The following is a 12920-nucleotide window of genomic DNA, read 5'->3' as shown; positions in this document are numbered from 1 at the left end:
TAGATTGGAAAAGGTGTTAGTGAATCCAGCAGGTGCTTATCTTGTGTTTGAGTCCTAATGCCCCAGTATATTGATTTAAAGACTAGATCGGATATGCGTCGGCCAGAAGCGTGATATGCACATCAACATAGCAGCATTTTTTATGACACTGTAAAAAAATAATTACTATTTTTACAGTAGCCTACTGTGACGGTTGGGTTTAGGGTTGGGGGTAGGTGTTAAAAAAATACAATTTATTGGGCAATTTAGCATAAATAATTATCTGTACAACTACTGTTTTTACCTTACTGTGAGCGTTGGGTTTAGGGTTGAGGTGGGGGTTGATGTTAATAAAAGACAATAAAGGGGATATTTAATAAGGAATTCTCGTTCACTTTTGGCTACAGCCGTATTGATCTAGCAACAACCATGTATTGATGGGGACCCTATAATGTCAGTGAGCACCATCCTTTGGATGAGAAGTTAAACCTAAGGCCTGATTCTCTGTGGTAGTTAAAAATCCCAGAATGTCCTTTGAAAAGAGTAGAGATGTAAGTCCAGTTAAATTTGGCGACTAGCCACTGTCTATCAAGGCCTGTTAACCGTCCCCATATCACAGTGTGACCTCCGTCACCCTCTCCACCAATAAGCTGGTATGTGGTCTGGTCAGGGCCGGAGCAAGCTGAACTGCTGCTCTAGGCAAAGGACGGTCACGCCGCCCTCAACCCTAAAATGAAGGGGGGGGGGGGGGGTTTGGGTGGAGCTGTCGCGGACGCAGCTCTGGCTGTTTTGCGGCCTTAGACACGGAAATAACTGAGGGCGCGGGTGGTGAGGGTAGTGTCGCGGACGCCACCCTCTCTATTCTGCCCCCCTAGGTGGCCGCCTAGGTCGCCTCTATGGACGCGCCGGCCCTGGGTCTTGTGAAAAATGGCTGCAGTCATATTATCCAGATGAATGATAGATTGGTGGTGGTTGAGGAGATTTTCCTCCAAATCTGTAAAGCTCTTTGTTTACCTGAAAAAGCGCTAAGGAATTAAATATTATTGGGGTACAAAAGGTGACATAAGAACCTCCTCTTTGCATTACATCACAACTGGAATGTGGTATTTTTGTGCTAGTAATGTGCTACCTCCTTCAGTTCCACTGCAGTCCACTAGTAGTGATGGGAAGTTCGGATCATTTTACTGACTCGGATCTTTGAGTCTCGTTCATCAAGATGAATGAATCTTTTTTCGAGTGATTTCGTTCATTTGGTTCAATTTGCCAAAATATCATTAAAATGTTACAAATTGCTTCCAAACATATCTACAACTAGCCCACAAGGTTGATTGCACGACAAATAAGTCATAAATAGAATATAAGAAGGAGAAAATAATTAATTCAATGTTTACCTGCTCTTTTGTCTAAGGTATTTTTGTCTCTTTGCTCAGTTCACCTCTTCATGTCTTCAAATGTCAGGGGTTCATTCACGTTACACTGACAGTCACATTTAATCTTAATCAATGCACAGTCTAAGCCAATAGGAGCCATGAACGTTCGTTAATCGCGTGACAGAATGACTCAAACCAGAGGACTCCAGAGATGAACGCTTCAATTCTTTTTCCTGCTCTAAACGTGTATGATTGGCCCGTGAGGAACGAGTGACTCAGACCCGATAGAGGACTCGAGAGATGAGCGGATCAAAACGTTTTCCGGCTCTAAATGCACATGATTGGCCCGTGATGAACGAATGACTCAGACCCGATAGAGGACTCGAGAGGTGAGCAGATCAATTCTTTTTCCGGCTCTAAATGCATATGATTGGCTCCTGCCAATGTGATGAAGACTTGAAATTAACGATACTACATGCACAAATGTGCGCACGCGCGGATGAACGAATCACTCTGTGAGAGGACTCGTACTTCCCGAGTCATATTGAAGATTCGTTCAAAATGAACAAATCGTTCATGAACGACCCATCACTATCCACTAGTGCCTTGTTCTGCAAATTAGGCCTAGTACTTGCACCAACTTCCTTGATCCTGTTCTCTGAAATATCAGCATTAACTCTGTCAGAAGTGTTGTTCTCAGAGTGTTTGTCCTTTTGTGCCATCTAAACTTGAAAATGATGCCCAGAGGAGAAAGGTGCATGCTAAATGCACAGCCACTTAGCCTGTGCTAATCAGCAAAATACTTTGCAAACTGTGCAAAAGAGGCTAATTCTTCAACAATATAGCCTTTCATGTTTGTCCTTCTCAACTTTGTCGAAAGGACACTTTCTAATGTACCGCATCAGCTTTGGCTAGAGCGCTACAGTCTGCTTCATGTATTTACAGAAACGATCGCTGGGACGAAGCGGTAGAGGTCTACGGCTGCGGCATTTCTCCGGGGAACGTCTTGCCGTCACGCTCCACTGGCGTCTGAAGAGCAGCAGGGAAACCCTGACTGCAGGAGCGGGACGAGAGCTGAGACGAGAAAAGAGACAGAGCGTGAGGGAATGAACGCAGCAGCGCGTGTGTGCGCAGGGCTCTGTGGGAGAGAAACAGGTGCTTCCTGTGCTTTTGAAATGCGAGTATGTGTGTGCGCACGTAGCGCTGCCTGAAAAGCGTGTGCTGTTTGCATGCGATTACTGGCCCCGCTCGCTCTCTGTCTATGTGTGTGTGTGTGTGTTTGAGATTGTGTGGCGGCTGGCGGTGTGTGTGTGTACCTGGCTCACGCTGAGACAGGACCATTAATCCTGCTTACTGGCCGTTAAGCAGCGCAGAGCAGCGGAGAGATAAAGAGCCAAATCCCCCCTCTCTCTCTCTCGCGCGCTTGCTTGCTTGCTTGCTTGCTTGCTTGCTTGCTTGAGGCGTGATGACTGACTCGGCCTGTCTGTCGTCACCTGTAACGAGCCAGCGTGATTTAATTCAATTGCGTTCGATTCGACGACTCGACTGTAATGTCATAAACTGCGATATGATAATTGTATTGATGATGCCCTTCCTCCGGGCTGAATAGCTCATCCGAGAGCAGGCGACGCGTTCTGCGGTTGCGTCTGAAATCGTTACAAGTGAGGTCAGATCAAGCTGACCTGGAGTCACAAGGAGAGAAAGCAGCTGTGTCGGGTCACAGCGCTGGTCACACTTTCTGTAACATACGCGTTCATCAATAACGGCCTGATCGATATTCTTAACTGTGCATTGATGACCGATACATAAGCCTGCAGGAAACACATACATGCAGCGTTTCGCTGCAGTGCCTCACCCGTCTCTCTCTCTCTCTCTGCCTGTCTATCTCTTTGTCTGCCTTTCTGACTATGTTCATCTTTTTTCACTCTGTCTATGATATAGTTTTCTGATCTCTCTTTGCCTGTCTGTCTCTCTTTTAGCACATTTATATGTCTTTCTGTCTCTATGGACCCGTCTGTCTCTCTTATGTGTGTGTGCCTTTGTTTACCTTTATTTCTGTCTGCATATCTCTCATTTAACATTTTTCTGCCTGCCTGTCTACCTGTCTTGTCTTTCTGGTCTTCTTGTTTGCCTCTCTGTCTCTGTTTGCACATATGGTGTCTTTCTGTTTCCATCTTTCTGTATTTATCTGCCTGTCTATCTATCATATCTTTCCATCTGTTTATCCATCCGTCCATCCATCCATCTGTCCGTCCGTCAATCCATCCATCCATCCCTCTGTCTGTCTATCCCTCTGTCTATCTATCTATCTATCTATCTATCTATCTATCTATCTATCTATCTATCTATCTATCTATCTATCTATCTATCTATCTATCTATCTATCCGTCTGTCTGTCCGTCCGTCCGTCCGTCCATCCATCAATCCCTCCGTCCGTCCATCCGTCCGTCCATCCGTCTGTCTGTCTGTCTGTCTGTCTGTCTGTCTGTCTGTCTATCTATCTATCTATCTATCTATCTATCTATCTATCTATCAGTCCGTCCATCTATCCATCTATCTAACTAGAGTATCTATCTGTCTGTCCATTCGTCCATCTGTCTATCCATCCGTCTGTTCATCCATCCATCTCTCAGTATCAATCCTGGCTGTCTCTCTATTTCTACCGATCTCTTTCATCTCATCTCTGTGCTCATCTTTTTTTTGCCACTATATACCTGTCTATCTATCTTTCGATCTGTTTGGTTTCTCAGTCTGACTCTCTGTACATGTCTATATTGCTCTCTTTCTGTATATCCTACCTGTCTGTCTTTTCATTTACACCTACCATATGCTACTATTGTCCATTTCTCTCTCTTCTTTTACCTATCGCTGCATCTCTCTTTCTCTCTCTGTCTCTCTCTCTCCCTGTCTGTCCATCTCACTGTCTTTCTCTCTCTGGGCTGCAGAAATATATTAATAGCCCCAGCTGCCGAGACCCAATTCCCAGAGCTGTGTAAGAATTCATTCTGTCTCTCTCTCTTTCTCTCTCTCTCTCCAGTGGGAGGGTTGACTCTTACGCATTTGGAAATTTGGCCTGTAAGTACCCTTCAGCTAGGGATGAAAGCAGTACGCAGCGTGCACACACACACACACACACACACACACCGCCTGCACGGACATATAGGCCATAACAGGAGGAGCATGTGTGAGGAGGTCAGCAAGCGGCGACTCAGTCTTGGATGCGGCACAATCTCCAGACGGCGATCCCCACTGTGCAGGATTAAACTGTGTGTGGATCCATGCGCTGAAAAACACAGCGCATTTTCCACACTGAGCTTAAGGGAATAAACTCTCCGAGGACAACTGTGGGACTTGCAATGGTTCAAGTTTATTCCCCTGAACCCTCAAATATTTCCATATTGACCTGCAGTTTGTCCTTCCCACAACTGGTTGCAACCGATCTGGAATCAGTCCATGACATCCCTACGCTGAACTGAAGGGGTTAGGGATTAGCATGGATTGCTTAGCTTAGAGCATAGGTTCATCTGAGGCATGGGCAAAGAGACTTTCAATGGAGAGAAGTAGCATTTTAGACAACAATAATGCATTTAAAAGTATATTAAGAAAAAAATAACATCAATTGTGATTATTATTGATCATTTGACATTCTAAAACATTTAACAGATTTCATTGGTGTGAAGAAAATTACAGTTGCTTGTCTAAAAGCTGCTGACTTTTCACACAGTCATGACTGCTTCATAAAATGTAGCTTTAAAATTATATTAGCCAAAAAACAACTATGGACAAAAAGTGGACAACCAGATAGTTTAATCAACATACACAGTTTAAAAGTTTCAGTAATGACAAAGACATTTGAAGTAAATTCCCTATGTTATTGTTAATTGTGTGTACAGGCTTGACAATGCATTTGACAATGTGGTAACTTGGTGAGATGTTTTGCGTGTTTGATTTCCATTATTTTGACCAATTTGATATAACAGCACAAGGGAACATTATATTGTGCAATTTGAACTAAAACCCTGGCAACAGATGCATCATGGTTTGTAAACATTGGTGGTGTTGCAATATTCACTTATAAATAGAGATTCGCCAAAATGAAAATTCTGGGCCCGATGAAAAAAAAAATTGTATTGTATTGTATTTATTATTTTATTAAAATTATATCAAATAATTTTGTAAGGCCGATTTAAAATTGAACTTGACTTAAATCATACTAATAAAAAAACAAGTTAATAAAATATTTTATAGACAGTGAAATTTTACAGACCGTGAACGCGGCCGGAGACATCTGTAGGAGCCATACATTGTATATTGGCGATTGGCCACAAGGTGTCAGTACGACACTATATAACTGTGGCTTCACTGCATGGAGGGGACAGTGTTGGTAGGAAGCACACAGTTTTTGACCGTATTGTATCATCTCGTAATTGAAGGTAACAGAGAAGTGTGCTTTTAGATAAAGGAAAGCGATTGGGTAATCTGTTGATTGGAAGTTGATTGGACAATAAATATGTTTTTATTTGCATCTATTTGCTTACGGACTCTGACTTTTACGCGTTAAAAACTTGCTCACTCTACCAACAATAGCGGCATTGGTAAGCCGCTACAACATCAGTTTACCAGTGTTGCGATGACAGCACTATTGCATGCAGCAGAAACAAGTATACTAACATAATATCCTGTTGCCGTATTATTTGAGTGGACTTTGCTTTCCCGATGTGCATGTGCAGATAATACATAGATAAGTTTATGCACATGAGCCGAATGTCCACATAGTGTAATATTGAGTTGTTTTGAATTTTGACTGAGGCAATGATGTTCTCTGGTAGACATAAGCTTCGGTTGGTGTAGCAACAAACCACCCTTGCATGGCTAAAGCCATTGAAATGAATGGGTTTCATAGAGCAGTGCTTTCTGTGTCCAGTCTGAAAGCCACTTCACTCTAGTGGCTAGACGGAAAGTGAAACATGTAGGCTGATCACTAGTGCAGCGTAGTCTTTTTGTGGCTCATATTTTAGGACTGCTCTCCTCTTATGTTGTGTTTTTCTCTAAAACCAAAACTGCAAAATTCCACAGACAAAATTTGGTTCATAGTTATTTATACACCACCTGACAAAAATCGTGTTGCTTATCCAAGTTTTAGGAACAACAAATAATAATTTGACTTCTAGTTGATCAATTGTGTCAGAAGTGGCTTATATGAAAGGTAAAGATCACTAGATTTCACTTATTTTACCAAAATAAAATATTATCATGCCTTGATTTTGAATTATTTACTTAGGACAGTAAGGTCTGACTTTGCTTAAAGTCATCCGGAATGACAAAAATGTGTTCATGCAGGACTCCCAGAGTTCATCAAGATTTGTTGGGTTCATCTTTAATGCCTCCTCCTTCATCTGACCCCAGACATGCTCAATAATGTTCATATTTGGTGACTGGGCTGGCCAATCCTGGAGCACCTTGACTTTCTTTGATTTCATGAACTTTGATGTGGAGGCTGAAGCATGAGAAGGAGCGCTATCCTGCTGAAAAATTGGCCCTCTCTTGTGTTTTGCAACGTAATGGGCAGCACAAATGTCTTGATGATACCTCAGGCTGTTAATGTTGCTATCCACTCAGCAGATCTCTTGCATGCCCCATACTGAATGTAACCCCAAACCATGATTTTTTCTTCACCAAACTTGACTGATTTCTGTGAGAATTTTGGGTCCATGCGGGTTCCAATAGGTCTTCTGCAGTATTTGATGATCGGGATGCAGTTCAACAGATGATTCATCTGAAAAATCGACCTTCTGCCACTTTCCCAAATAAACAACTAGAAGTCAAGTTATTATTTGTTGCTTTTATAACTCGGATAGATGAAAAGACTTTTGTCAGGTAGTGTAAGTGTCTAAGGCTTGTTATTTAGGCTTGGCTCATGAATTGATTCTTAAGGTTATTCGAGTGATCAGATGTGGATAGCTATCTTTTCTATATAAAGTACAAGGATTTAATTAAAATGTGTATTTTTTTCCACCAAAATCTGGCAATACAGATGAGTAAAGGTGCAGTTAATTACTGTGCATATTCAGAAGAAAGATCTCTGATGTGCATTAAAGATCTCACTAATGACTCTTTGCTCTGCAATTTTTGCAAATACAGTTTCCTCTAATCCATTATTCAATTCCAAATTTAGGGAACTAGAGGGGTGGTTGTTGACACGGGGGTCCCAGGCCACCTGCTAGAACCACCCCTGACAGAGAGACAGAAATCTTTCAGATTTCATTTATGTTCTGAATAAAAGATTTGGAATGACACAAGGGTGAGTAAATGATGGCAAAATTTACTCATCAGGGGCCCCCAAACGCACTATTGGTCCCGACTGCATTTTTCACTGGAGAAAAGGCTGTTTCAGAATCATCGGTAGACAGTCGTAACAGTTTAATAAACGTAGCGTCTGAGGAAACTGGCAGGTAAGATGAGTGCGTGGAGGTGCTTTGGGAAACAGTCACGGAGCGCTTGTGAGTCACGGCGCCCTTCAGCCGGCGAGACCCATTTGATTCTCTCTCTCTTCATTCGCTCGCTCGCTCGTCTCTGCCAGATCTGACGCTTCCTTTAATTCTCTCTCACGCTCGCTTGCCTCTCTCTCTTTATCAGATTCCTCCCCGCACCCGTGTCTGCCGTCGCACCTATTAAAGACGCTCAGCAAATGGAATTCCTCAATATCGCACTCGGCTCGGCTTTGATGTGAAAGAGAGAGACAGAGGAATGGGGGTGGCGCGGCGGTAGCATGAGAAAAGAAAAGCTGCCAAATTGCGTGCTCGTTTTATCAAATGCGGGCTGATATTTGTCAGCGAACGGCTAAGACTCCGCAGAGTATTTCAATTAACGCCGCTGCAAACTCGTTTGCGGTTCATCACATGATTCCCTGCACATGAAATGTGTGTTTTATGTGTTCTCCAAAGTGAACTAATTTCCAGCAGATACAAAAACTACCTGTCGCAGCAGGTCGCTTATATTCACAGGGTTTGGAAAGAAAACTTTTCACCAAAAACAAAACTTGAAATCTGGCTAATAATAGGCATACAAAATATGTTACTAACCATATTATCTTGTATAAAAGGCATACCTTATCTCTCTCTCTCTTTTTTTTTTTTTTAGACAAAAGCAATAAATGTAATCTAATCTTTTTGTACTTTTGTTAATTTTTTCTTTGTTATTTTTTATTATTATTATTTTAATTAATAAATAATAATTGTATTTATTTTTTTTTTTAAATACCTTTATTGATAGGACAATGGAGATTTTCAGACAGGAATGTATGGAGAGCAGAGATAAGGGAAGGATTGGCAAAGCACCTCGAGCAAGGAATCGAACTCGGGTCACCGTGACCCCTCGGTGCTATGTGTTAATGCACTAATCACTGGGCTATTAAGGGCCGACTTGTCTTCGTTATTCAAATTAATCCAGTCCTGGATATACATATACTTTTTTGTCAACCTTTTCCTTGTTTTTAACCATTTTACTCTAGTTTTAGTAAACAAAAACTTTTTGTGACATTGTCACATCAAACATTTTATTAGTTGAACTATTTTCTTATATTTAAAAAGTCGATTTTATGAGGAAAAACTGGGATACCATAAAGTTGTAGGAAACGTATTTTATTTCTAAAGCAACTAACTTCTTTTGTAACTTTCTATAGCTAACTTTAATAGCTTATGTTTCTTTATATATATACATATATATATATATATTTATACATGTAAAAATTTAAATACAATTTACAATTTCAATAAAAAAAAAGGTTTTTTAAAATGTTACGCTTTACCAACATGTTCAGCTTGGTTAATATATTTTTAAAGAGACTATTGAAAAAAAAAAAAACCTGCAAAACTGTTTACACTGGTGCGTTTTTGTTTTAAAATGGCATTTTAGAATGAAAAAACTATCCAGACTGGCATTTTTACTGCATTTCAGAACTATGATCCACATTTAACTAACCATATACCTAACCTAAAATGCATGATAACTAGCCATTTATTTATGCTAAATAGAAAAAAGAATTTATTTTGAGGAAATTGTCATGAGAGTGGCCTGATGAATTATACAGCAGTAGGCGACAGTTTAGGAAGCCACGTTTTTATTATCTAAACGAATATGTCATATGATTGGGCCTTGACAAACTATAAAACAGTATGTAACAGTTCAGACAGCCATGTTTTTTTTTTTTTTTTTTTTATCAAAACGAAATTGTCATATGAGTGTGACTTGACAAACTTAAAAACAACAGGTAAACAGTCCTGTAGGGATGCCACTGTTCTCAATATAATAATGAACCGTACGGTACGACCTCCACAGTTCAATGCGCGCTTGTGAATTTCGATTTTCGAGGAGGTAACAAAGTCCTCCAAATAGCAACAATCCCTCGCTGAATCTACCTAACTGGTTCCGAGAGACACATCAAAATAACAAAGGCAGTGCGGGTGTTTATTCCTAAAGATTTGCAGCTGTTTTCGCTAATTGGAGATGCAGGCTTTTGTCATTTTATAAAAGCACTCGATCCACGTTACAGACTAAAGTCTCGCATTTTTTCAGCACCGAGATAATTAAGGTGGTTTATTTATGTTTACTTAAGTACAAATATGTTTATTTGAAATGGCCAATTTATCTTTATTAACTTGACATGTTTTCCCAGAGATGGGTTGCGGCTGGAAGGGCATCCGCTGCGTAAAAACTTGCTGGCGGTTCATTCCGCTGTGGCGACCCCGGATTAATAAAGGGACTAAGCCGACAAGAAAATGAATGAATGAATTTCACATGTATGTTTATTTTCAAAGTGTAGGATTTTATGTGTTCCCCAGTTTGTACATGGGCTAGCAGCAGCTGTGAGATTTCAGCATTAATTTTTTTATACAATACACTAGGAAGTAGTGTACTTTTCTTGGCTTTTAAGTAAAACAAAATGAGTATTGCAATAAATCGTTTTTATTTTTTCTCCTTAACCTCTTACTGTTCCTATTGCCTATAGAATTAAAAAAAAAAAACACACGAGTCAAGCCATGAGAACCAAACCGAACCGAAAACCATGTTAAAAAACTAAGGTATGTATTGAACCGTGGGCTAGCTGTATTGTTGCATCCCTACAATCCAGACAGCCATTTTTTTCTATTATCAAAACTAAATTGTCACTAGAGTGGCTTGACGAACTTAAAAACAGTAAGTAACGGTCCAGACAGCCAGGTTTCCATTACCAAAGGTTTGCATTCAATCTGTCTGAAGCCACCAGCATTTCCAAATTAAAAAGATGTCTTCAGTGTTTTCAAAATGCTCTTTGGAGGTCAAAGATGCTGGAGTAGTGTGAAGGGCAGGCATAACCATGAAAAAACTAGTACATTTTAATAGCGCCTAAAAGTGATTGAAAGTGGACAAATTAAAAGCCTTTTAGACCCCATTTAGAGCCTTTAAGTAGCATTGTCCACTTTTGTTCATTCATTTTCCCTCAGCTTAGTCTCCATTTCAAAGGTCACCACAGCGTATTGAACCACCAATAATTCCAGTATGTTTTTACGCTGTGGATGCCCTTCCAGCTGCAACTCAGTATTGGGAAACACCCATACACACTCTCAATCACACACACTCATCCACTATGGACAATTTAGTTTATACAATTCACCTATAACGCATGTTTTTGAACTCTGGGGGAAACTGCAGCACTCGGAGGAAACCCACACCAACACGGGAAGAACACGCAAACTCGACACAGAAATGCCAACTGTTTAACATGTTGTTTGACAGAATCTAATCAAATTAGCCAAATGCCAACACCGACTGTGAAAAACCGCCATTTTCAAAAGCCACTAATATAAAATGTGCAAGATAAAGTATATTTTCTCTCTGTGCTACACTAAAAAAGCCTGACATTTGCATTGGCTGGACTGCAGGGCACTGATGGCTGACTGTTGCATTGGCAGGCTGGCACTGATAAGCTGGCATTCACTCAAGCACACTGATCTAATGCAGAAGGGAAAGCTTACGATACTTCACGACCGAGAGCGTCAGTAGTTTGCGGTGAATCAGAGTCTAAAAGCTTCATTGGTGTCTCAGTTCTCAGGTTTCTGATGCTACTTAAGTGAAGTCATTTTCTTATGCATGAAATCGGAGAAGTGAAAAAAGGCGAAAGCGAAACAGACAACAAGCTCTAGATTATCATCACAGGAAATTACACATTTTCTCAGCACTCCTGCGAGACGTGCCACTTTGTTGTCACCTGTGCAGTGTTTTCTGCATAGTCATTTTCACTTGCTTCTAAGGCAGCGTCACGACTCAAATGGAAACTGATGGAAATGTTGAGCGACTTTTGGTCATATTTTTTCAATCCATGACATTTGCTTATGTGTTATTGATACATATACAGTCATGTGAAAAAGTTAGGACACTCTGCTACAACTTCTGCTGACGAGATCAGATCAGGCATTGGATTAACTTTTAAAAAAACTTAAATCATAATAAAATAATAGTTTTATAAACTAAAAACAATACTAGTAGAAAAAAAATAAAATAAAACTATATATACAGGTAAAGTCAGAACTATCAGCCCCCTAAATTATACTGTTTATTTACCCTGTTTATTTTTTCCCTAATTTCTGTTTAACGGAGAGCAGATTTTTTTCACACATTTCTAAACATAATAGTTTTAATAACTCATTTCTAATAATTTATATTAAATTTTTGCCATGATGTCAGTAAATAATGTTGTAGATGTTTTTCAAGACACTTCTATAAAGCTTAAAGTGACATTTAAAGGCTTAACTAGGTTAATTAGGTTAACTAGGCAGGTTAGGGTAATTAGGCAAGATATTGTATAACGATGGTTTGTTCGGTAGACTATAGAAAAAATATAGCTTAATGGGGCTAATAATTTCATCTTTAAAATGGTGTTTAAAAAATTAAAAACTGCTTTTATTCTAGCCAAAATAAAACAAATAAGACTTTCTCCAAAAGAGAAAATATTATCAGACATACTCTGAAAATTTCCTTGCTCTGTTAAACTTCATTTAGGAAATATTTAAAAAAGTAAAACTATATATAAATCCTTTTAAAAAGTCAAATAAAAAACAAACCTTTGCTAAGGAAACACTAAGGAAAAGTAAACTAAAATGATAAATATGAAAAGAAATCTATTTATAAAAGATATAAAATATTTAACATTTTAAAACCCAGTCATGAAAACGTAACACAAAATCCAAAAATAAAACTACAACATCCCTGTACACAACACCCATCACATGCCTACAAAACCGCAATAAAACCCCCCCAAAAAAACTTAAAGTCCAACACCAGAGACTCCACCTAATCCTTTCAGGCTCTCGGTGACTTCTCAGCGAATCTCAAAACGTTTAATTACAGCCATGGAGAAGACGGATCACCAGATAACTAGATGGAGAGAAAAAAAGAAAAGAGAACGAGATGGATAGAGATTGAAAGGGCGGCCCATGCAGCGGGGACATCTGCCAGCCGACTGACCTCTGCCATTTGTAATGATCAACGGCGGAAAACACACACGCAAACGAGAGGACGGACGTGGCCAAAAAC

At 39.9% G+C, this 12920-nt stretch overlaps 2 long non-coding RNA genes across 8 annotated transcripts in view; one reads left to right on the top strand and one right to left on the bottom strand.

Moving 5' to 3' along the window:
* LOC147831513 (uncharacterized) overlaps positions 1–12920 on the bottom strand; it is a 267831-nt gene that overhangs the window by 91728 nt on the left and 163183 nt on the right. The gene's annotated exons all lie outside the window — the stretch shown is intronic.
* LOC147831514 (uncharacterized) lies at positions 2222–7461 on the top strand. Its single transcript, XR_015521751.1, has 3 exons — positions 2222–2504; positions 4387–5639; positions 5965–7461. It is a non-coding gene; the product is annotated as an uncharacterized LOC147831514 (long non-coding RNA).

This window comes from Danio rerio, chromosome 22 (genome assembly GCF_052040795.2).
Source record: "Danio rerio strain M-AB ecotype USA chromosome 22, GRCz13ab, whole genome shotgun sequence".
Lineage (NCBI taxonomy): Eukaryota > Metazoa > Chordata > Actinopteri > Cypriniformes > Danionidae > Danio > Danio rerio.
The sequence above is the reverse complement of the archived record's forward strand: the minus strand, read 5'-3'. Positions and strand labels throughout refer to the sequence as shown.